Here is a 22,692-nt window from a genome sequence, read left to right on the forward strand (position 1 = left end):
GGTGATAATAATAATAGCCGACTTAATAGGGCTAATGAGATTCTGTAATGAAAAGATTGATATGAGCAGACATTTGTTCATACCTGAAGATATAAAATGCTACACAAATGTTAGTAATTTGTAGCTCTACAATGCTATACAAATAGTACACTAATAATTCATATTAATTGAATGATTAAATGGGCCATTCTGTTGGGTCAAGAGTCAGCAAACTTCTTCTATAAAAGGCCAGACTATAAATACATTAGGTTGTATGGGTCGTTCTGTCTCTGTCTCAACTACTGAACTTTGCCACTGTTAGGCAAAAGTAACCGTAGACGAGATATAAATGAATGGGTGTGGCTGTGTTCCAATAAAGCGTTGTTTATTAAAAACAAGTACACCTATGCTCGATGATGTACCAGAATTGACCCCAAAAGCCACAGTCCTTCCTGATTAGGAGTTTCCAGTTGAGCATGAAGATAAAACAAATATTAGCAATTGTAAATGATGTTTTTATGTAAACTCAACATTTAAGGATCAAAATGCTGGCACATTTTATCTGCTTTACTTTCCATAGGCCCCTGATGTAGCTGGTATCTCTTTGGGGGATGAGCAAAGTGGGATGAAGGAGGGAGTCAAGTTTAAGAACAGTTAGGGGTCAGAATGCCACCTTGTTTCTTTTTATGCTTCCTGGCTCTGGAAGTGGCAATAACAAGGTGAGCTCCTGTTTAAACTCTTCTCTAGGATTAAGACTCAACAGCAAGCTCCTAAGAATAGAGGTTCGTGACCACCAAGGAAGTAGGTGGTTCTGTTTTGTAATCTCTTAATTATTTTTAAAAGATCACTGAGATTCCCAGATCTGTGAACTTTGGAAAACTAAAATAAACCAAAGGAGTTTTAGGAAACCCATTAAAAGACAATTGTCTATACATCTTAAAAGGGAAGTTAATCATGAACCATAAATAAAGTTGCTATAAACATTCACATACAAGTTTTTGTGAGAATATAAGTTTTCACTTCTTTTGGGTAAATACCTAGGAGTGAGATTACTGGGTTGCATGGTAATGGCATGCTTAATTTTATAAGAAACTGCCAAACTGCTTTTTGAAGTAACTGTACCATTTTGTATCCCCACCATCAGTGTCAGGGAGTTCTAGTTGCTCAGCGTCCCCACCAGTGCTTGGTATTGCCAAGTTTTTGTTTGTTTGTGGGCTTTTGTTATTTTAGCATTCTAAAATGTGTGAAGTGGTAACTCATAGTTTTAATCTGCATTTTTCTAACAAATAATTATATGGATTATCTTTTATGTGCTTATGAAAACCTTCTGGTTTTCTCTGGTTTTGTCTTCTCTGACGAAGTGTATGTCTAAATTTTTTGCCCATTTAAAAAAATTGGGTTGTTTGTTTTCTTATTATCAGTTTTATTCATAATTGCCCCAAACTGGAAACAACACAAATACCCATCAACTGGTAGATCAATAAACAAACAATGGTATATCCATACATGAAATTCCTCAACAATAAAAAGGAGTGAACCACTGATACACTCAACAATTGTGCTAAGTCCAGCCTCACTCTAATATCAAAATCAAACAAAGATATCACAAAAGAAGAAAATTGCAAGCCAATATCACTGATAAACATAGATGCAAAAATCCTCAACAAATTATTAGCAAACCAAATTCAACAATACATTAAAAGGATCATACACCATGATCAAGTGGGATTTGTCCAAGGGATGCAAGGATGGTTCAGTATCTGCAAATCAATCAATGTGATATACCACATTAACAAACTGAGGAATAAAAATCATATGATCATCTCAATAGATGCAGAAAAAGCTTTTGACAAAATTCAACATCAGTTTATGATAAAAACTCTTCAGAAAGTGGGCATAGAGGGAACATGCCTCAACATAACAAAGGCTATAGATGGCAAGCCCACAGCTAACATCATACTCAACAGTGAAAAGCTGAAAGCATGTCCTCTAAGGTCAGGAACAAGAGAAGGATGCCCACTCATGCCACTTTTATTCAACATAGTATTGGAAGTCCTAGCCACAGCAATTGGACAAGAAAAAGAAATAAAAGGAATCCAAATTAGAAAGAAAGAAGTAAAACTCACTGTTTGCAGATGACATGATACTATACATAGAAAATCCTAAAGACGCCACCAGATACCTGCTAGAGTTTAACAATGAATTCGGTAAAGTTGCAGGATACAAAATTAATATACAGAAATCTGTTGCATTTCTATACCCTAACAACAAACTATCAGAAAGAGGAATAAAGAAAACAACCCCTCTTACAGTCGCATCAAAAAATATAAAATATCTAGGAATAAATCTGACTAAGGAGGCAGAAGACCTGTATTTGGAAAACAGCAAGACACTGATGAAAGAAATTGAAGACAACACAAACAAATAGAAAGGTATACTGTGTTCATGGATTGGAAGACTAATATTGTTAAAATGACTATTCTACCCAAGGCAAATACAGATTCAGTGCAATACCTATGAAAATACCAGTGGCATTTTTCACAGAACTAGGACAAATAATTCTAAAATTTATATGGAAACACAAAAGACGCTTAATAGCCAAAACAATCTTGAGAGAGAAGAACAAAGCTGGAAATATCATGCTTCCTAGTTTCAAACTGTACTACAAAGCTACAGTAATCAAAACAGTACTGGCACAAAAAACATAAACATAGATCAATGGAACAGCATAGAGTGCCCAGAAATGAACCCATACTTATATGGGCAATTAATCAATGACAAAGGAGGGAAGAATATACAGTGGGGCAAAGACAGCCTCTTCAATAAATGGTGTTGGGAAAACTGGATAGCTACATGCAAAAAAATCAAAATAGACTACTCTCTCACACCATGCACAAAAATAAATCCAAACTATATTAAAGCTTAAATGTAAGACATGAAACCATAAAACTTCTAGAAGAAAACATAGGCAGTAAGCTCATTGACATTGGTCTTAGTCATTTTTTTTTGGATATGTCTCCTCAGGCCAGGCGAACAAAGGCAAAAATAAACAAGTGGGACTAAATCAAACTAAAAAGTTTTCGTGCAGTAAAGGAAACTATCAACAATAAAGGCCATCTACTGAATGGGAATATTTGCAAACAATATATCTGATAAGGGGTTAATGTCCAAAATATACAAATAATTTCTATAACTCAATAGCAAAAAAACACAGTCCAATTTAAAAATGGACAGAGGACTTAAATAGACTGTCCTCCGAAGAAGACATACAAATGCCCAACAAGTGCATGGAAAGGTGCTCAACATCACTAATCATCAGGGAAATGCAAATCAAAACCACACTGAGATATCACCTCATAGCTGTCAGAATGGCTATTATCAAAAAGACAACAAATAACAAGTGCTGGCAAGGATTTCGAGAAAAGGGAACCATTGTGCACTGTTGGTGGGAATGTAAATTGGTGCAGCAGCTATGGAAAACAGTATGGAGATTCCTAAAGAAATTAAAAATAGAACTAACCTATGATCTAGCAGTTCCACTCCTGGGTATTTATCTGAAGAAAACAAAAACACTAATCAGAAAAGATATATGCACTCCTATGTTTGTTGCAGCATTATTTACAATAGTCAAGATATGAAAGCAACCTACGTGTCTATCAGTTGATGAATGGATTAAGAAGATAGGGTGCGGACTTCCCTGGTGGTGCAGTGGTTAAGAATCTGCCTGCCAATGCAGGGGACACGGGTTCGAGCCCTGGTCCAGGAAGATCCCACATGCCGCGGACCAACTAAGCCCGTGCGCCACAACTACTGAGCCTGCGCTCTAGAGCCCGTGAGCCACAACTACTGAGCCTATGTGCCACAACTACTGAAGCCTGCGCACCTAGAGCCCGTGCTCTGCAACAAGAGAAGCCACCGCAATGAGGAGCCTGCGCACCGCAACAAAGGGTAGCCCCCGCTCGCCACAACTAGAGAAAGCCCACGTGCAGCAACGAAGACCCAACACAGCCAAAAATAAATAAATAAAAATTTTAAAAGATATGGTGCATATATATGCATACAAAGGAGTATTTCATGAAAAAGAATGAAATCTTGCCATTTGTGACAACATGGATGTACCTAGAGGGTATTATGCTAAATGAAATAAGTAGACAGAGAAAGACAAATACTGTATGATTTTACTTATATGTGGAATCTAAAAAACAAAACAAATGAACAAACATAACGAAACGGAAACAGAATTATAGATACAGAGAACAAACAGGCGGTTGCCTCAGGGGAGAGGGGTGTGGAGGGTGGGGAAGAAGTAGGTGTGGGAGATTAAGAGGTACAAACTTCCAGTTGCAAAATAAATGAGTCAGGGGTATGAAATGTACAGTGTGGGGAGTATAGTCAGTAACTATGTAATATCTTTGTGTGGTGACAGATTGTAACTAGACTTATCCTGGTGATCATTTTGAAATATATAGAAATATCTAATCACTATGTTGTATAACAGGAACTAACATAGTGTGGTAGGTCAATTATACTTCAAAAACCAACAAACAAACTCATAGGAAAAAGAGATCAGAGGTGGGGGAGTAGGGAGGGGGGAATTGGATGAAGGCAGTCAAAACGTACAAACTTCCAGTTAAAGATAAATAAGTGCTAGGGATGTAATGTACAACATGATAAATAAAATTAACACTGCTCTATGTCGTATATGAAAGCCGTTCAGAGAGTAGATCCTAAGAGTTCTCATCACAGGAAAAAATTTTTTCTATCTCTTTAATTTTGTACCTGTGTGAGGCTTACTGTGGTACTCATTTCATGATGTATGTAAGTCAAATCATTATGCTATACACCTTAAACTTACACAGTGCTGTATGTCAGTTATATCTCAAAACTGGAAGTTAAGAAAAGAAAGTTAGAAAAAAAGTGTTGGGCCTTATAATAAAATTTATCCTTTCCTCCCCCCAAATTATGCTAAGTGATAAAAGCAAGATTCAAAAGCTCTATATGATATGATTCCATGTATGTGATATTTAGGAAAGGACAAAACTATAGGAACATAAACCAGAGCAGTGGTGGGCTCAAGATGAAGGAAAACATAATTTATTTCAAGAACTTCTCTTGGCTTCACTCTACCAGCCCCTACCCTCTTACCCCTGCCCCACCTTCCCAGCCACGGATTTAGTATCAATTTAAGGTAGAGTTTCTAATGCAAAACACAGACATGATTTTTCTCTCATTTTAATCATGGAAATTGCCGGAGAACAGGCATTTATTTCCCTTGGCTCTCCAGTGTCTCTGCTGAGTGCGCATGAGGACAGCCTGGAGGTGTCTTCCTCCTCCTGCTCTCAGTGCCCCTGCGCCACCTTGCAGTTCTGTGTCCCAGAGAGAGCAAGCCCTGGGGCTGAGAAGGGAGATGGTTGAGCAGACGCATTTTAAGAATTGAGTGTTGTGTTGGTCCTGTTAGGATCCTGAATCCTCGAGGGTAACGGTTTATGCTCACCTCCCACCGCGTAGCAGTTGGCAACATGAGAACTGTCAGGCGGGGAGGGGGGGCTGGCGGGCGGGGAGGAGGGATAAGTCAGGTCTCTTTAAAGTACACTGAGTGCCCGGGGAGTTGCCCACTGTTTTTGGTCTAGTGGGAGGTTCTGTCTGCTGAATATTGCATAAAGAAAATGGGCTATGCTCCCTACCTAGGGCTTGGAAATGTCTTCCTCTTACAAAGATTTTTGTTGTACACACTTATTATAAATAGCCTGTACATGTTATAGAGCAGAACAGGAAGACTCCGGGCCACTGAGCAAGAGAATTTTTTTTTTCTCAAAATTTTCTCTAGAGCTGAGTTAAAAGAGATACTGTAGTAAAACCTGGAGGTCTTTTAGAATAAAGGTCACACCCTTGTGTGAGTGCAAGCAAATCTTCTGCTGCATCTGATGTTTTGTGGGGCAGTGGGGCTTTTCCTTTACGAATGCACGTTATGGATTCTTCCGAGAGCAACCATCAAGTACACAGTCCTTTAAAATAAGTTGGGAAATATTACTCTTGGTCCACCACTCCTTGGCTTTCGTTGCCAGGTTCACTGTAGATCTGAGGGTTGCATTCTTTTTTGCTGTTTCTTTGTCACTGTGGCCGTGTTTGGCTAAGTTACATCTGGATTCTTGCCTCTGAAAGTGGAGTCTTTGGACTAGAGCATCCGCATCACCTGGGAGCTTTTTAGAAATGTAGGCCCCGCCCCAAACCTACTGAATTGGAATTGGCATTCTAACAAACCCTCAGAGGATGCATTTGCACATCGACGTTTGAAAGGCGCTGATCTAGGTCCGGCCCAAACACCCCCCTGCTCTGTTGATAACCTTGTTAGGATTATGTATGACCCTCAGAAATGCACCCTGGTTAATTCACTTGATGTCCCTGTAGGTGAGAGCATGAGTGCGTGCCACTTTGCTACAAATGAACTTAATTTAGTAAGTGCTCGGTGCTGACCTGGGCCCGAAGACACAAAACCAAAAAAGGCATGGTTGAGCTCCCAGGATCTCAGAGTCCAGTGGGGGACACAGAAAGTGCTACAGCATCGCATTGTCCATTGTCTTCGTCTGTGTCATTTGACTTCCTTCACCCACACAGAATTCCTGTCCCCTTCTTTGGAAACAGTTTCTCAGTGTACAGTTCACAGGCCACCTGCCTCCCAATCCTCTGGGTGTTTTTGTGAGAAGAGCAAGGGGTCACTCCAGACCTTCTGAATCACTCTCTTGGAGTGAGCCCGGGCATCTTTATTTTAACAATTATTATGCACATTATAATTTAAGAACCACCAATGTGGCTGCTGCTTTGATATCCTCTGTGATTCTGCATTGTGATACAAAGGAATGTTTTAAAAAAAAAAACCAAAACTCAAATGTTCAAGGAGTCGTTCGGAGCTTTCCTTATCCTAAATTCAGGGGGAGTTTCAAGTGGCCTCCAAATTCAAAGCTGCTTTTATCTTTGGGTGAGGCAATGTAAGGATCTTTGTGTATGGGATTTAAGGATTGTTCAAATCCATATTTATATATTTTCTAGCAGCACGTGTTTCTCTGAGCAAATTAAAATGCTTTGCCTATAATGAGTTAACAGCGTGAACGTTGTTATGACAATCCCATTAGTTTCTTATTTAATGTTTATACTCATCTAATCAAATAAATTGAAATTGGATTATGGCTGTTGCACATCATAGCAGTTATTATCCAGTTTAAATACAGGTCTGAAGGAAATAAAATTGATTTTTCTGTGCTACTTGCGGACACCATAGGTTATTGGTGTGCTGTTTGAATTTTCAATTAGGTTTGTACAGAGGAGAATAAGATTAGGGCTTAGATTTTTTGTTCTTAATGTATTATGTAAATAAACTGTAATATTTCATTCTAATTAGGGAGTCAGATGCTTAAAAGTTTGGTGATCTGCTTTCATATTTTTATTTAAATCATGTCAGGTTTTTAATGTGGTTAATAATTTTGAGGAACATCTTTATTTTTAGAAAGAACAAAAGAAAATAATAGAGTAGAACACCATTTTAATACTCAGTTACTACAGTAACAGCTACCTTATTTTTCAGGGAATGAGCTGTAATATGTACCAGGATTTCACAGCTAACTGAACCTATCTTTCAATAAACCAAATCCTTTTTTTAAAAATTGCCTTTATTCTGCAAACACCTTTTGCATACCTGCTCTGTGTAAGCACCGTGCCCAGTGCTAGGAACTCAGAGTAGATCTAACATAGTTCTTTCACAAGAAGAGACATTTCAATACCACTGACTGCTCTGAGAGCAGAGCAATGGGCCAGAAAACACAGGCAAGAATGGCAAGCCCTAGGGAGTGGGGAAAGGCTTCAGGGAAAAGGTGACATTTGATCTGGACCTTGACTCAGAAGTAGGAGTTGGCAAAATGGACATCTATTCCTTAAATTGTGAAGGCATTACATGCTGATTATGTGCTCATTTCAAAAGTACCCATAAAAAATTGTAATTTATTAAATTTGATTATTAAATGTATTAAGCACTTACTGTGTGTCAGGAAGTGTGCTTGCTGCTGAAAATATGATGAGGAACAGCCCACAAAACCACTCTTAGATTCGATAATCTGCTAGAAGGATTCACAGAACTCACTCACAGCTAAAGGGTATGGATTAAACTCAGCCGAGAGAAGAGGTACGTAGGGCCAGTCCAGGAGAGAGCCACATAAGGGGCTTCCGTTGTCCTCTCCCCGTGGGCTCATGGACAGCAGAGCCTTCCCAGCACTGATGTGTGACAGTGTGCACAGAGTATTGCCAACCAGGGAAGTTCATCTGAGCCTCGGTGTCCAGACTTGTTATGGAGGCTCCATCACGTGGACATGGTTGACCATCCATGTGTCTGAGCTACGTCTCTACCCCCCCCCCCACCAAGATGTGGAACTAAGGCCAAATGACCCAAAGCCCCTACCCTAAATCACATTGTTAGACTATCTGGTGTGACCCGAGACCCCCAGGTAAACAAAAACACTCATATCAGGTATGACATTCCGTGTCTTAAAGATTACCTCCCAGAAGCTGATGGCAAGAGCCAGACCTCTTTTTGGCCAAGGCTGAATTCTTTACTATTCAGGAACAAAACCAAACCCCACTATAAGTTTATAAAACTCACCAGAAAGTGAGGAAGATGGGGACTGTGCAGGAAGAGTCTGGATGCTTGGGGTTGTGGGATGATGGGTGGTACTGTTAGGAAGATTTTTCACAAGGAGGTAAGTAAACTAAGATCTGAAGGATGAGACGGATCAGCCAGGTGAGTAGTGCAGCGAAGAGCGTCTCAGAGGTAGGGGACAGTGTGTGCAAAGGCTCTGAGGTGGGAAGTAGCTGGGCATGTTCCAGAAACTGGAAGGAGAGGAGGCTGGAGCAAACAGAAAGAGGAGGGAATGTGGTTGCAGCGATGACTAGAGTGAAAATAGGGACCAGATCCCAGGAGGCCTCAGAGACCCCGAAAATGATTATGGACTTTATTTCCAACCAACAGGAAGCCATTGTAGAGTTTGCAAGCAGGAGCGTGGATGCTCAGGTTTGTGATTTCTTTTTCTAAAGGGTCATGTGTGTGGCTGCAGTGAGAATAGCCAGTCAGCGACAAGAGTGAAAACAGGGAGACTCTGAGAAGACTGTTACGACCATCCCGATGGGAGGAGATGGGGGCTTGGCACTAGGTGGTGACACTGGAGTCGGAGAGAGGGGGTGAGTTTGAGACAGCAGGAGGAGGTAGAGTTGGCAGGTCTTGTCATCCCTGCCAGCAGACCCTTGGCTGTCATACTGTGCTGTCACCAGTGGGCATCTGGCAGCCCCATCTGATTGTGGCTTCCCCTTGGCTGTAGGCAGAGAAGCAGATAACCAGACTGACTAGAATTATGTGTAAGGAAGGAAAGGTGCCCTCTGACAGCGTGACAGGTGCAGTCCGGTGAAGTCAGCTCATGTCTCCAGACTAGGTGACACCTGTTCTGACTGCTGAACCCCAAGACTCAAGCCCACCCCCATGCCCACTTCTAGTATGGGCTGTGTTCCAAACAGCTGCGGTTGCCAGAGCAGTTCATTGTAAACAGTTCTTCTAAATCACTCAGGTATTACTGGTCATATATTCAATACACCATGAATTAAATCACGCCCCCCCTTGAAAAACAGTCGCTAACCACAAAAGCCTAATATAAAATTGTCAGCACAGAGCCTGGCACTTAGGAAGAGCTTAATAAATGTTGAATGAGTGAGATGTTTAATCCTCTTTTAAAACAGGAACATTAAAAAAGAGTTTCCAGTATATCTGTGGTGTGTTTTACTAAACCCAGCCAAGGCCTTTTAGTTACATACTCCCTTGATTTTCCATGTATATTTTGTATTTTCTGTTCCTTTCCTTATAAAAGGAGCGTATGGAACTTTGAATTTGGCAGAAAACATGGCTGATGTTCCCTGCCTGTTTCATTTTGTAATCGCTCAAATAACTTATTCTTGCCCAGAAATAATTAGGAAAAGGAAATACTTTCAGTACACATAGAATATGGTCAGTAAGAGACCTTGGGTTTTCCTTTCAGAACGGTTTTGGCCAGTGGCTGGCCAGCACTCTTACTTAAATGCTGTTGTTTAGCCAACGGGACACTTTTCTGCTTCCATGTATGTGCGGGGGGAAGGAAGCTCCCAGCTAGATGACAGTGTTGGGGTGCCATCCTGGCTTTAAGTCAACAGTGAACAAAAGGTGCCTTACGAGAGGCGGAGGGGTGAACCACTGTTGTGGGCTTCGTGTAAATTGGGAGGGAATCTGTAAAAACTACTTTCAGCTTAGTTCAAAACTTGCTGCCTGATTAAGCTACAGTTTGCTTCTGCGTAGTTGTAGTATTGCAGAGGCTTTCTGGCTGTGGGTTGCAGGACGGCCCCTCTCCCAGGCATTCATCAGGCAGGTCTGCCTGGTCCTAAGAGAAACCGGAAACTCAGGCCCGGGATGTCAGCTTTTTAAAGAGGTGGGATTAGGATGAAGTTTCCAAGTCCTGGGAGTCCCACAAGGGAAACATTCGTCACAGAATGGGGGTAGGTAGGGATGGGGGTACTCCGCCCCTCTCTTTTGCGCGCCTTGGCCCTGGCCCCAGCGGCTGGGAGCACCTGGCCGGGGGCACCTGGCAGGGGAGTGAGCGCTGGGCGGGGCGGGGGCGGCCCACGTGCCTCTTCAGCAGCCAATGGGCTGCGGCGGCGGGCGGGCCGCGCGTGGGGAGGCGCGGATGGTACTTGCTTCAACTTGGGACGGAAGAAACGCACAGCAGCTGGTGTGAGCGACCGCTGCGGGGTGGCTGGTGCCTGCAACCTGGTCTCGTCCCCTGCACGGGGGCGGCATCTTCGCCCAGCCCCAGGGCCGCCCGGGAGGCCAAGGTGAGGGCCTTGGGGAGGGAGCGGCGCGCCTTTGTCTGCAGGTGAGCGCAGAGGTAACTGGCGGGGTGGGCGCCCGAGCTTGCGCCCGGGAGACCCGACCCGCGGGACAAAGGCTGCATCCTCCCTTCCCCGGAGTCAGTGCTTTGCGAGGTTGGGGGCGGCCGGGAGGGCTGAGGAGGGGTCTTTTCTGCCTTGCTGGAGGGAAGGATGAGTACTGTATGAAATGGAGGGAAGGTGGAGGAGTCTTTTGATGCAGTTTACCAGGGTGGCAGGAAGCTGTTCAGGGGTGGGCTGTTCACATGGTCCACCCTGGGCATTTCTGTTGTGTCCAGTGTTATGATTGAGCAAATGAGTGCATTCATCTCACATGCCCTCTGATGAATCCACGTTTATGTCCTCTTGTCTACATTAGGAGTGAAAAATATTGCAGGATCTTGGTAATTCGATTTTTGAATTAAAAGCAATATCCTTTGGTGTAGAAAGACTGTGCAGTTTCAAATAATTTTAATTGGATGACTTACAATATTGGTGGACTTCCATGCAAATGTCTCAAATTCCTAAAAGGTAGGAAAAGCTGCCAACTTATCACGTGCTTGTTCTTGGCACTGGAAAAAAAGTAGATTTTTGGTTTGGGTTTTTTTGGTTTTTTTTTTTTTTTTTTAAAGAAAAACGTGACATAAATATTGAACACAACACTTGATTGGATACTCGGGGAATCTGTGTCTTTTCTATGTATTATCTATTTCCCTGTACCAGTATTGTATCCAGGCATGTCTATTGATTCCCCAGTTAATGTGGTAGCTGTGAATCTTCATTACTGCCTTGGGTGGGAAGAGGCGGGGGAGGAGCAATCTCATTAGTCTTTTCTTTCTCTTTATAACTGCAGCTGCAGCCTAGCTTTGACTAGTATCATGAATGGTGGATTCTGCCTGCTTTCCTTGTGTTGTTCTCTTTCTGGTTTCCTTAGACCAGGAGCAGTCAGTTTCTCCTCCAGCCTTACTCTGACACAAAAGCAGTTTTTAAGCTTTCTCCCCAAAGTTCAGATCTTTGCCACTGCCCTTGAGTTGTTATTTGCTTTGTGAAGCCTTTCAGGACAGAGGTGTCCTGAGGCCTTTCCCAAGAAGTTAGACACATAATGCTTTGTGAGGAGAACAGCCCTAAATCTGTATTTGTAAATTTCATCTGTAATTTTATAAGTTACCAGCGGTTTTGTTGTCCAAAGTGAGATGTGTATAACAAGCTTAGTAGGGGAAAGACTTTCTACAAGGCATCAGCCACTGTCGTTGTAGAAAGTGCTGTTGGACTTGGCTCAGAGTGAAGGCATGGGCTGTGTGTGCCGGTTTGGTCCAGGAACCCCACCTTTCTGACAGCTGCTGGTTCGTTTATGAGTTTTTCTGTCATTCTAACAAGTCCTGGCTTTTGAGCAATGGGGATAATTTATTTAACAAACATTTATTGAACACTTGCTATGTGCTTGGCAGTGGCACTGATGATCAAATGGTAAATGCAACAAGTACCTTCTTGCTTTCTTGGATTTCACACTGTTCTAGCACAGGACCCATTTTGGGTCCTCTGAACTTGGAGCATCCCCGGGGAGCAGTATGGATGACCCCGAGGGGAGCCAGGAGGATGCTGCTGCCCGGGAGGTCCGCTGAGCCCAGGCTGTAGGTACAAACAGGTGGGGCCGGAGTCACCTCCACTCCAAGGATGGAGGTATTAATCAGACCAGTGGGTCGTTGTGCGCTGGACTCTGTCTTCTTGAACCTGCTTGCCTTGATTGTGGATACCTCTCAGAGGAGCCTGGGACTGCAAGGAGGGCCAGGAGAAGCTGACTTCTCAAAGAGTTTGAACAGTGGCATTGTTTTTTCAGAGGTGGTAATTCCAGTCTGTTTCACAAACTATCCTTCATGCAGTCTCCTAGTCTCACCTCAGTAGCTTTCATCTTGAACAGCCCCTCAGGGAAATGAATTTCATTCTGGACCACTGACTGAGCTAAGCTTTATATCTGTCCCCAGTTTCCCAGGTGTTGAGGTGACTCCTAGGTTTAGAGACCTGGAATGTGGTTGGAAAACCCCTATCATGCACTCTCTACTTTTCATGGATTTGGGGGAGTGTACTGATGATACTTAATTTCTTACTTGTCTGGGCTTTCAGACTTTTCCACGGATCCCTAGGGTCACGTGAAAACGTACTAAATAGTAGTGTAACTTGTCCTTTTCAACTGCCTGTTTCAAATAAAGAATATGACATTTTTGAGAAAGTCCTAGCTCTTTGAATTCCTTTGTTCTTAACATAGTACCTGGTATAGGACGCTCTCCATAAATAATTGAATTGTTAAATGAATGTAGATGAAATATTTCATTTTCTGTTTTTAGGGCTTAACTCTGATTATCACACGTACTTGATATTTCTAATCTATAGATTAATTTGCCCTTCAGCAGATGTGGAACATCCGTGTGTCGGGCATCTCATGAGGTACATGAGGAAGTGAGAGAGATAGGGTTCAAAGAGGCAGGAGATGAGCTGGAAGAACAATTCAGGAAGCAAGATGATATGGATCATGATAAGTGCTGTGAGGTCAACAGCACAGTGCAACAGAGAGAGAGTACCTCGGTGGGGAAAGGGGCCACCAAGGGGCAGCCCATCCTAGGAGGTGGCATTTGAGCTGACCTTGAAAGCTGGGAAGAAGCCAGGTGTGTGAGGGGAGCAGGAGGAAGGAGGAAGGACGAGGGGTGCTCAGCATGTCCAAGGATGTGAGAGAAGGCCAGGGTGGCTGGAGCCCGGAGCAGGAAGTCCAGTGATATGTGGCTGGGTTGGAAGAGGTGGTTGGGGCCTGGGGGACAGGATCATACAGGGCTTTTTGGTTATGGTTGAAGGTTTGAATTTTCTTTTTAATGCCATGAGAAACCTCTGAAAGGTGGTAACCAGGGGAGTGCCGTGATCTAATTTGTTTCGTGAAGAAAGATCTCAGTGAATGCTGTTAAGGGGTATGGATGTCGGGAGCTGAGCTGGAAGCTGAGGGTTCAGTTATCGAGTCCTGGTCCAGGAAAGATCAAAGTGGTGGCAGAGGGGATGAAGAGAAGCAGGTTGTGGAGATTGAACTGGCAGGGTTGACTATGGAAGATGCAGGACACGAGTCACCTAGGACCGTAGCTGAATTTTTAGATTCATTGTTTATTTCTGTTGGATATATGTATTAATAGAAATAATGACTGTATAAGGACAATTAAGCAACGAGCAACTCACTTTCAATTTATATTATACCAAGACCTTGACTTAATTCTGTCTTATTCTCCAGTGCGGATGAGCGGCCCTACCCAGTGGAGTGCTGTGCATTTGGGAATTTTTTCCAGGACATTTTCACCCTTCAGTGCCCTGACTATCCTTCTCAACTGGTTATCAGACCTTTGAGCATTTTCTCTGTTCTGTCATAAAAATGAAGGATCAAAGTAAGAAAGAAGACAGGTTTAAACTTTAATCCATATGGAATTACTCTACCTTTGCTTCCAGATTTATAAGATACCATTGATAATTGCATCTGAAGTTGTTTATTTCATATACAGTATCCTCCATTGTTCCAACAACAGATATTCTGTTGTAAATAAGACTTGTTCTATATCTATTTAAAATCAGAAAGAGTAATATTCCTTAGTAACTTTGCAGGAAATTCACTGTGCATTTTGGGAGCTAGAAAAGCCATTTCCTTGTATCTAAAAAGTAGAGAAATGAAATACTTGGTCTCTGATGGGATTTTTTGGGGGGGGCCCCTCCTTCTAGCTTCCGATTTGTGAACATGAAAGCTTAACAATGTCTTTGTCAGTTAACTTTGGTTTTGAAACCATCTTTGGTTTGGGTTTGCAGAAAAATATTGATGCAGGAAATATTTCTTCTGCAGTCAGAATTTTAGGCAGATGAGAAGGGGCAGAAGTGACTTGGGCTGCCATCCCTTCTGATCTGGAAGCCTGGACTTGTTACCCTAGAACATGTAAGTGTGTCTGGGGATGAATAAATTATGACAGCTGAAATAATTATGATAGAGGAAAAGCAGCTGCAGAGAACACAGTTGACAGTCGGGGCTGATTTGACCTGATTCTGTCATGTCAAAGCATGCATCTGTTTGCCAGGTTACATGAAAATGCTGTTTTCAAGGAGTCCAGTGTATTTTGTTTTTTATCCACCCCCCGCAACCCCCCAAAAAAGAAAAAAGAATGTTTTTCAGGTTCAGTAGTGTGGCGCAGGGGCTTAGTTGCTCTGCGGCATGTGGATCTTCCCGGACCAGGGATCGAACCTGTGTCCCCTGCATTGGCAGGCTAAGAGGAGTCATAGCCTGCTAGTGACTCTTCCAAAATAAAGCGGCTGGAGCAGAGACCCGTATTGATTCTGGTTCTCATTTTGGGCACCCATGTAGCATTTTAGTTGAGCAAAAGATATTTTGATTCTAAAGCTGAAAATTGGAAGAGTTCTTACTCCTGTTTCTGGGTGGAATAGTTTCCAGCTGGCCCTGGAGTTTGTCACCTGTAACAAGGATTATTCCACCATCTCAGCCAGTCGCAACGGGTTTAATACACGCTTGGTTCACTGCTCTGCTGTTACCATCTTGAAATTCGTAATGATTTTTTCACGCAGGGCCTTGCGTTTTCATTTTGCACTGGGCTCCGCAAGTTATTGAGCTGGTCCTAGTCTCCCTGTTTGCCCATGTTGTGTGTTGCACCTCTGAATCAGGCCGACATCCAGGGCAGGGTTCCACACTTGTTCTGTGGAAGTCCAGGTATGAAATATTTGGGGCTCTGTGGCCTCTGTTGCAACTCCTCAGCTCTGTCATGCTGGCACAGAAGCAGCCTTAGACAGTAGGAGATGAAGGAGTACGGCTGTGTCCAGTGACACTCTGTTTATAAAAGCAGACGGAGTGGATGGACTGTGGTCCTGGGGCCGTTGTTTGCGACCCCTGATGTAAAGGACCTGGGTGGAAACCACAGTGACAACTGAAATAGTGATCTTGTCCTTTGGAAGCAAGAAGGCTCGGTCACCTTTGGGCAGCTTTATGGTGCTCTGAAAACCAGTCTCCAGAGAGCACTCCTGAAGAAGGTCAGGCTGGTAGGGGTACTTCTGCGGCAGACCGTCATTTGAACATCCCTGAACCCACGCTTGAGCTTCTTCGAGATGGCATGTTAATTCTGTTTGTCAGGTGTGAAGACATATGGACAGTAAAAGGAAGGTGAACTCGGACAGTAAAAACAGGATGCTACCGTGATGGGATTGTGGTTTTATTTTTTTAAAGATTTATTATATTTGAGGGAAAAGAAAAAGGATGCTGGAGTAAGGAGGCTAGCTGTGTGTAAGAAGTAACCTCATCCAATAGGAACGGTGTGTCTTCTTTCAAACTGTATCCAGAAGTTAACCCCTGCTCAGACAGTGTAGCACCTGCTGGCTGGGGGGCAGGAGGCATTGGGGGGCGGTGCTGTGTGCTGCCTTATATATAGTCCAGCTCTCCATACTTCCTCTGCATCCGCGTGTATGGAAATGTGTTGTCTGGGGTCTTTTCTCTAAATGATAAACAAAAGTTTATTTCTCTTAGAGTACAAAGATAAAGAAGAGTATCTGGGGAGTCAGTAAATCTTGATAGAAATCAATATACAAGGGAAATTTATATATTGATTTCTTTAGGAGCAGAGGAGCCGTTTTTCATTTAGACAGATGTTCTAAAGAAGGAATCTAGTTAGGGGCTCTGGAAACGTTGTTTCTGCTGGAGGTGATCAGAGTATAGATTTGCTTTGCTTTCAAATTGAGTCACAAGAGATTAATAATCTTCTAAGAACTCGCTTCCTGCCCATTCAGATAAAATATGTTTTATTAACATTATTTCTCATTGACATGAGAACGGAATGTGAACTAAAGCCATTATTAAAGTACCGGCTATAATAAACAATAGCAGGAGAAAAAGAAATTCAGCCAAGTCCCTATTATTCACAGCATTATTCTCTTACCAACATGATCAGGAATAAGGGAGGAAGACCTTTGTTTATGCTACTTAGTTATTTATTAAAAAATATTTATCGATTACCTGTTACGTGCCCGGCAGTGATGAGTGAACACTTACCCATGGTGGTGAGTGAACAAGGCAGAAACGTTGCTGTTCGCGTGGATTTTACTTTTTTGTGGGGCAGGAGGAAGGACAGACAGTAAACAAATAAGCAGGGTAGTTTTAGATGCCTTGAGAGTTGGTGGTGACTGGGTAGTCCGGAGGGGTCTTCTGGAGGTGATGACGATGAGAGGGAGTCCTTCATGGGAGATCTGGGGGACTAAGTGTCCAGGCAGCAGGAACAGTGAGCACATAGGCTCCAAGGCAGAAGCGGTGGGCGTGTTTGTGAACAGAGTATGGCTGGAGCCCAGCAAGTGTGGGTGAGGCGGGAAGTGAGGCCAGAATAACAGATGCGGAGTTTGGGGTTAGGTGGGGGAAGAGTCATAAGCAGGGGAGCAACAGGATAAATGTCTGCTGTGTAAAGAATGAAATCCTCAGCCTTTGCCCTGAAAAGTTATTTAGACCAAACACAGCACTTTTTTTTTTTTAAACAATTTCTTAATACCAGGAGATCTTCCTTCCTCCCTTCCTTCCTTCCTCCCTCCCTCCCTCCCTCCCTCCCTCCCTCCCTCCCTTCTTGCATTGGGTCTTCGTTGCTACACGCAGGCTTTCTCTAGTTGCAGCGAGCGGGGGCTCCTCTTCGTTGCGGTGCGCGGGCTTCTCACTGCGGTGGCTGCTCTTGTTGCGGATCACGGGCTGTAGGCACACGGGCTTCCGTAGTTGTGGCGCAGGAGCTTAGTTGCTCCGTGGCATATGGGATCTTCCCAGACCAGGGATCGAACCCGTGTCCCCTGCATTGGCAGGCGGATTCTTAACCACTGCACCACCAGGGAAGTCCCACAACACAGTTTTTGTCACCAGGTCCAGCTGTGGTGGAACCAAAAATCCAATAGGGATGGAGACAGGAGCAGAAAGCTGAGGCCACCTTTCTTCATCAAGGGGTGAGGTCCTGAGGAGAGCCCATTCATTGGGAAGGAGGCAGGCTCAGGTGCCCCCAAAACACAGAGCAAAGGCGAGACCAGGCAGGCCAACCTGTCTCCCATTTGTGGATCCACCACTTTCTAGCTCCGGGGTTTTGAACCTTAGATTCTCTCATAAAATGAGAGTCGCGAGGCTCCCCTTCAAGGTTATTGTGTGGCTTGGCGTTAATGTGCACCAAGAACAGAGGCTGGCTGGGTGGCAGATTGAATAAAATGGGAACCGCTAGTGTTAATTTTGCTTTTAGCAATCAGTCATTCTAGTGTTGATGTCTATTTTTGTGTAGGTATTATTGAGTTTACAGAGTATTAGGGATTCTTGTATCTACATGTAAGTTTCCATAATTTAAGTGAAGGCCAAATGTCTTTTGGCTTTTTGTGTTATCTGTACTAGTATTTCTTCTGTCTGCACAAAGGAGTGGGGATTGGCTATATAGGTATAGCCCTAAAGCCTCTTGAAAGTTTAGAAACAGATTTAAGAATGTGTCTTCCCCACAAGAGGCCCTCCGTGAGACTGGGTGCATGGAGTTGAAGGGAATTCACCCACAGGCTTGCCGTGGTTTTAACTCAGAGCCTGGTCTGTACCCTGCCAGTGGTTGGTGCCCTCGTGGCACTTCTTGCGTGGAAACCACTTTCCCAGTACGGGGAACTGTCATCTTCCCCCCTCTGTACCAAAACCTTTAAATATTCCCTTGTTCTCAAACCTTGTCAGATAGGGGCCTTATGGGTATCAAGTATTTTGTTTTTTGTTTTACCATCTCTACTTTCAGGAAGGAAGCCAGCGCATGGTTTCAGGTATATTTTACATTAATTTTATCCTTTGATTGTGCCCTAAACTTTATACCGTGAAACCATAATGTGGCATGAATTATCTCTCACTTGAGAACTAAATATAAGTTGTGCGTGTGTATTCTCTTTTTGCTCAGATATTCAGAGAAGCAAGGTTTTTTGGTTTTTGTTTTTAACTGTAATACAGCACAGACGAAAGCAGACGCTCGTTAATTCTTGCTGTCTTCAAAGATGCACTTAAAAAAATTCTCATTTCCTGGTTGCTCTCAAATATCCTTTTTTGCCTCATTAGTAAGCTGACTGGTAACTATTGTGTCTTCTCTCTAGCGGCATGAGAAAGTCCTTTGTTTAGAAGAATGTGCCTTGAATTTCAATAACCTTAAACCACTTTAGATCCTCAACTTCACACTTATTCTAGTTGGAACGAGAAGGCCTGTGTCTGCCAGTCATCAGTTAACAGGCTCCCTGGTGCTGGGGTGGGGGATAGGGGGAGACAGGAGCAGGGAGGCGGGAAGGATACTCGTTTTGCAAAGGAAGGTACACTTGTCAGAGAGAGGTGTTCCTGCTGCCGTTTCGTTCTGGGAAGGACAGAACCTTTCCCTGAGCTGCATTTTCTGAAACACACTAGGCACCAGAAGGTAAATTTGCATAAACTTAGAATTCAGTTCGGAGCTCTTTCACCTGCAGGGTGTGGATTCTAAAGGGGTCTGTGAATGAGTTTCAGGGATTATTGAACTTTCTCCCCCACCCCCTTGCGATGGTGTGTGAAAGTGTGGGTCTGTATGTATTTCTATCTGGAGTGTTTTCATCAGAGTCCAAAAGGTTCCATGATCCAAAACAGGTTAGAAACCTTCCTCTTGGCAGACCTCCTCCCCCTCCTCCCCCTCTCCTCTCCCTCCGCCCCCTCCTCCCCCTCCTCCCCCTCAGCTGGTAACGGCACTACTCAGCGTACCCATCAGGTCCACACTGCACGCCGTCCTGCTGTGAGAGTCTGACCCGGGTTCATGGGTGCGATCCTCACAGCGCTCTTAGGAAATGAGTAGTACCACTTATTGCTCCCGTTTCACAGACGAGGAGACTGAAGAACAAAGAGGCTAAGGGCCTTGACCAAATGCAGACAGTGAATAAATGTCAGGGACAAAAAACTTGAAGCTGGGGAAAAAGAGAAACTGTCAGGTTCATGAGTTGGTTTGAGAGCTTTCATGACATGAAGTTTTATGTCTTTACTTCATTGCCATGTGGATAATGCTGGTCTGTGCTGGCACTCAGAAGGCTCAAAAGACTCTCAGTGATGACAGACGAGCATCAAAAAGTAGTATGAAGCAGAGAGTTCTGCAAACATGGAGCGAGAAGTACCCTGGCAAGTCTTTGCTTTACGTGCTTAGTTTGTGAAAAGTAGACGGTGTGCATTGCATACGAAGTAGGTGGCTGTGCTGGGGAGATGCGTCCTCTTCCAAAGAGCTGGAGTAGACATTGTTATTCTGGTATGCTATTTTTTTTTTTTTTTGAGGAATTTCCTATTCATTTGGGTGCCCGGTTACACATGCCAAGTAGTTCTGTTATTTCAGGCTTATTTTAATGAAAACATTGCCAATTACTCCTCCGTTCATTTTCCCAAGAAACAGCCGCCGAGAGCGTGGAGATCAGGCAGCCTTCAGGTGTGAGGCTGGTGTGGAATTCATCATGGGGTTGAATTCTTCCCACTGGCATCTTGTATAGTGAGACGGGAGTAAGCTTGCACCTGACTCTAAATTGAGCCTTCCCTGCTCTCAGAATGGCGCTTCACGCAGAAGCCCAACTTTGGGCTGATGTTTCTTCCCCAGCACATTACAAGGTGTCGAATTGGTGAAGCAGCTGCCACTAGGACTCTGCTGCATTTTTCAAATGACATTTCAGAGATCTCTCTGAAGTCCCTATTTATGGCTGGTTTTCTCTTCAACACTTAAATCAAGCAGTGTCTATTAACCCCAAACAAATTAACATTGTTAAAAGTTCAGTGTCATTTTTCTGAGTACTGCCCTCAGGGAAAAGCATAGTGGCTACATATTGATGTCATTTCCTTAAGTGAATCACTGGTAATGGGTCTGATTTCAAATATCCAAGGCGCCAATAATAATTATACACAAAAGAAACAGACTGCGTCCTTGGGGGTCTAGACTTAAGGTTACTTAAGTATACTACCTATACTAGGCACAGGCTTTTTATTAAGAATAAAAAAATTAAAAGCACCTGGCATAAATCAAAAGTTAGTCAGAGAAATGCTGCCCATTCATTTTTGTAGTAAGAGTCAAAGCACTTGAATTCTTTTCTGATAAAAATCTGAGCATTAGGAGATTGCAAGAGCATGTGATCTTAGATAAGAAACCCAAGATTGAGGTTAAGTGACTTACAGAGTGTTTACTCAAACTGAGACTGGTGTCCAGGTCTTTGGATCCTTTGCTGATGATCTAAATTGCCTCCAAAGACTGGTTTTGATAGTGCGGCAGTGCAGAGAGGCAGGCTCGAGGTGGAGGGAGGTGCCCTCAATGCTATGGTAAGTGGTGCCCAGTAAATCTGAGGAGAGGCCACAAATACTCCCCCAAGTGACCTCCCTTCTGTGGGAGACATTTCGTCTCAAACGCTGCCCAGCACGACCCAGCTGAGACGTGACACTGTCAGATGACCTGGGGCTGATAACTATAGTGACGCAGTCTGTCGCACTTGTAACAGAACACGCATTCTTTGCACACACCATCTCATCTAATTGAGTTCGCATGATTACCCTGAGCCAGGGGCCCTTGTCCCTTTTTCACTGACGAGGAAACAGGTTCCAAGGGGCACAGAGAGGGACCCCAGGAAAAAGAGAAGGTAAGTAACCAGCAGGATTTGAACACAGCTCTGACTGCTTACTGAGCTAAAGGGCCTCTCTTGGGAATTTTCAGCTACCTTCTTCCTGTGCAAAAGCTCACAGGCCTCGGCGGGGGGGGTCCCCCATTTACCTAAAACCCCAGTTGCAAACCCTTTGCCCCATCTTGAACACCTGTGCATAGCAGCGTGCTGGCTCATTTGGGAGACAAACTGTGAGGTGATTCTTCAGGACTGTGAAGAAGCGTGGGGTTCCCGTCCTAGGCGCATTCCCAGAAGACCAGAATGAGAGTCCTGAAGGCCTACAGTCAGACGCTGACTTCCCGTGTACCTTGGTCAAGTCGCTCAACTCCTCTGAGCTTGTTTCCTTTTCTGTCAGAACAGTCGTATCTGCCTTGTCAGGTTGCTGTTAGGGCACCACAGAGCCGGAGCTCAGTGAATGGTAGTCTGGTAGTCGCTGGGAGTGTGATTGCGGTCGTCACATCTACTGCAGGGTGGTTACCTGCGCCTCGGGGCATGCGTGTCACAGGTGGTTTTCCTCAGGTGTTGAGGTAGATGTTTACATATTTGTACTACAAAAGTCACGTCTTCTTATTGTATAATATTTGAACGACTATATTAAATACAGTCCTCTGTAATCCCCCCACCAGGTAAGAGTTGACAGTTGGATGTTAAGTTGTTCCAGATTTGTTGCCACGCATCTATTAAAATGCACACTCAAACATTTGTTGTTTTTCCTGTAAGACCTTATATCTGCGACCTGGGTTGTTTGCTGGCTTGCCTTCCCCCCATTTGATAAGATGTCATTGTCACTGTTGGGTTGTTTGCTGGCTTGCCTTCCCCCCATTTGATAAGATGTCATTGTCGCTGTTCGGTATCCGGGTGGACAGCTTCACCTCTCTGCCCAGTGGCGGGCCGTGCTTGCTCTTTCACACCGTGATTTCAGCCCTCATCTCCGCAGGGTCCTGTTGGCCGCTCCGTGACCCTGGCCGCAGGGCCCCTGCAAGGGCAGCTTTCTGCCTTTCCTCCTCATTATCCGCCTCTTCATTCTGTTCAAGTGGGATGCATGCCTGTGACTGACTTGGGGCTCTGTCCTCGGGCCCCTTCAAATTGGCTGTGCTGAGACCAGCA

General features: G+C 43.9%; 1 protein-coding gene across 19 annotated transcripts in view; it reads left to right on the forward strand.

Moving 5' to 3' along the window:
• The window catches only part of APBB2 (amyloid beta precursor protein binding family B member 2), a 360,572-nt gene that overhangs the window by 317,132 nt on the left and 20,748 nt on the right, over nucleotides 1-22,692 (forward strand). The window contains exon 1 of one of the 19 annotated variants that reach the window (XM_082390541.1): nucleotides 10,753-10,872. The exons of 17 other annotated variants lie outside the window; for them this stretch is intronic. The gene's annotated coding sequence lies outside the window, so the exon portion shown is untranslated. Of the gene's footprint in view, nucleotides 1-10,752; nucleotides 10,914-22,692 lie in introns of those variants that run through there. One more of the 19 variants, XM_082390540.1, reaches the window with a different exon arrangement.

This window comes from Balaenoptera borealis, assembly GCF_965194805.1.
Source record: "Balaenoptera borealis genome assembly, chromosome: 4".
Taxonomy (NCBI): domain Eukaryota; kingdom Metazoa; phylum Chordata; class Mammalia; order Artiodactyla; family Balaenopteridae; genus Balaenoptera; species Balaenoptera borealis.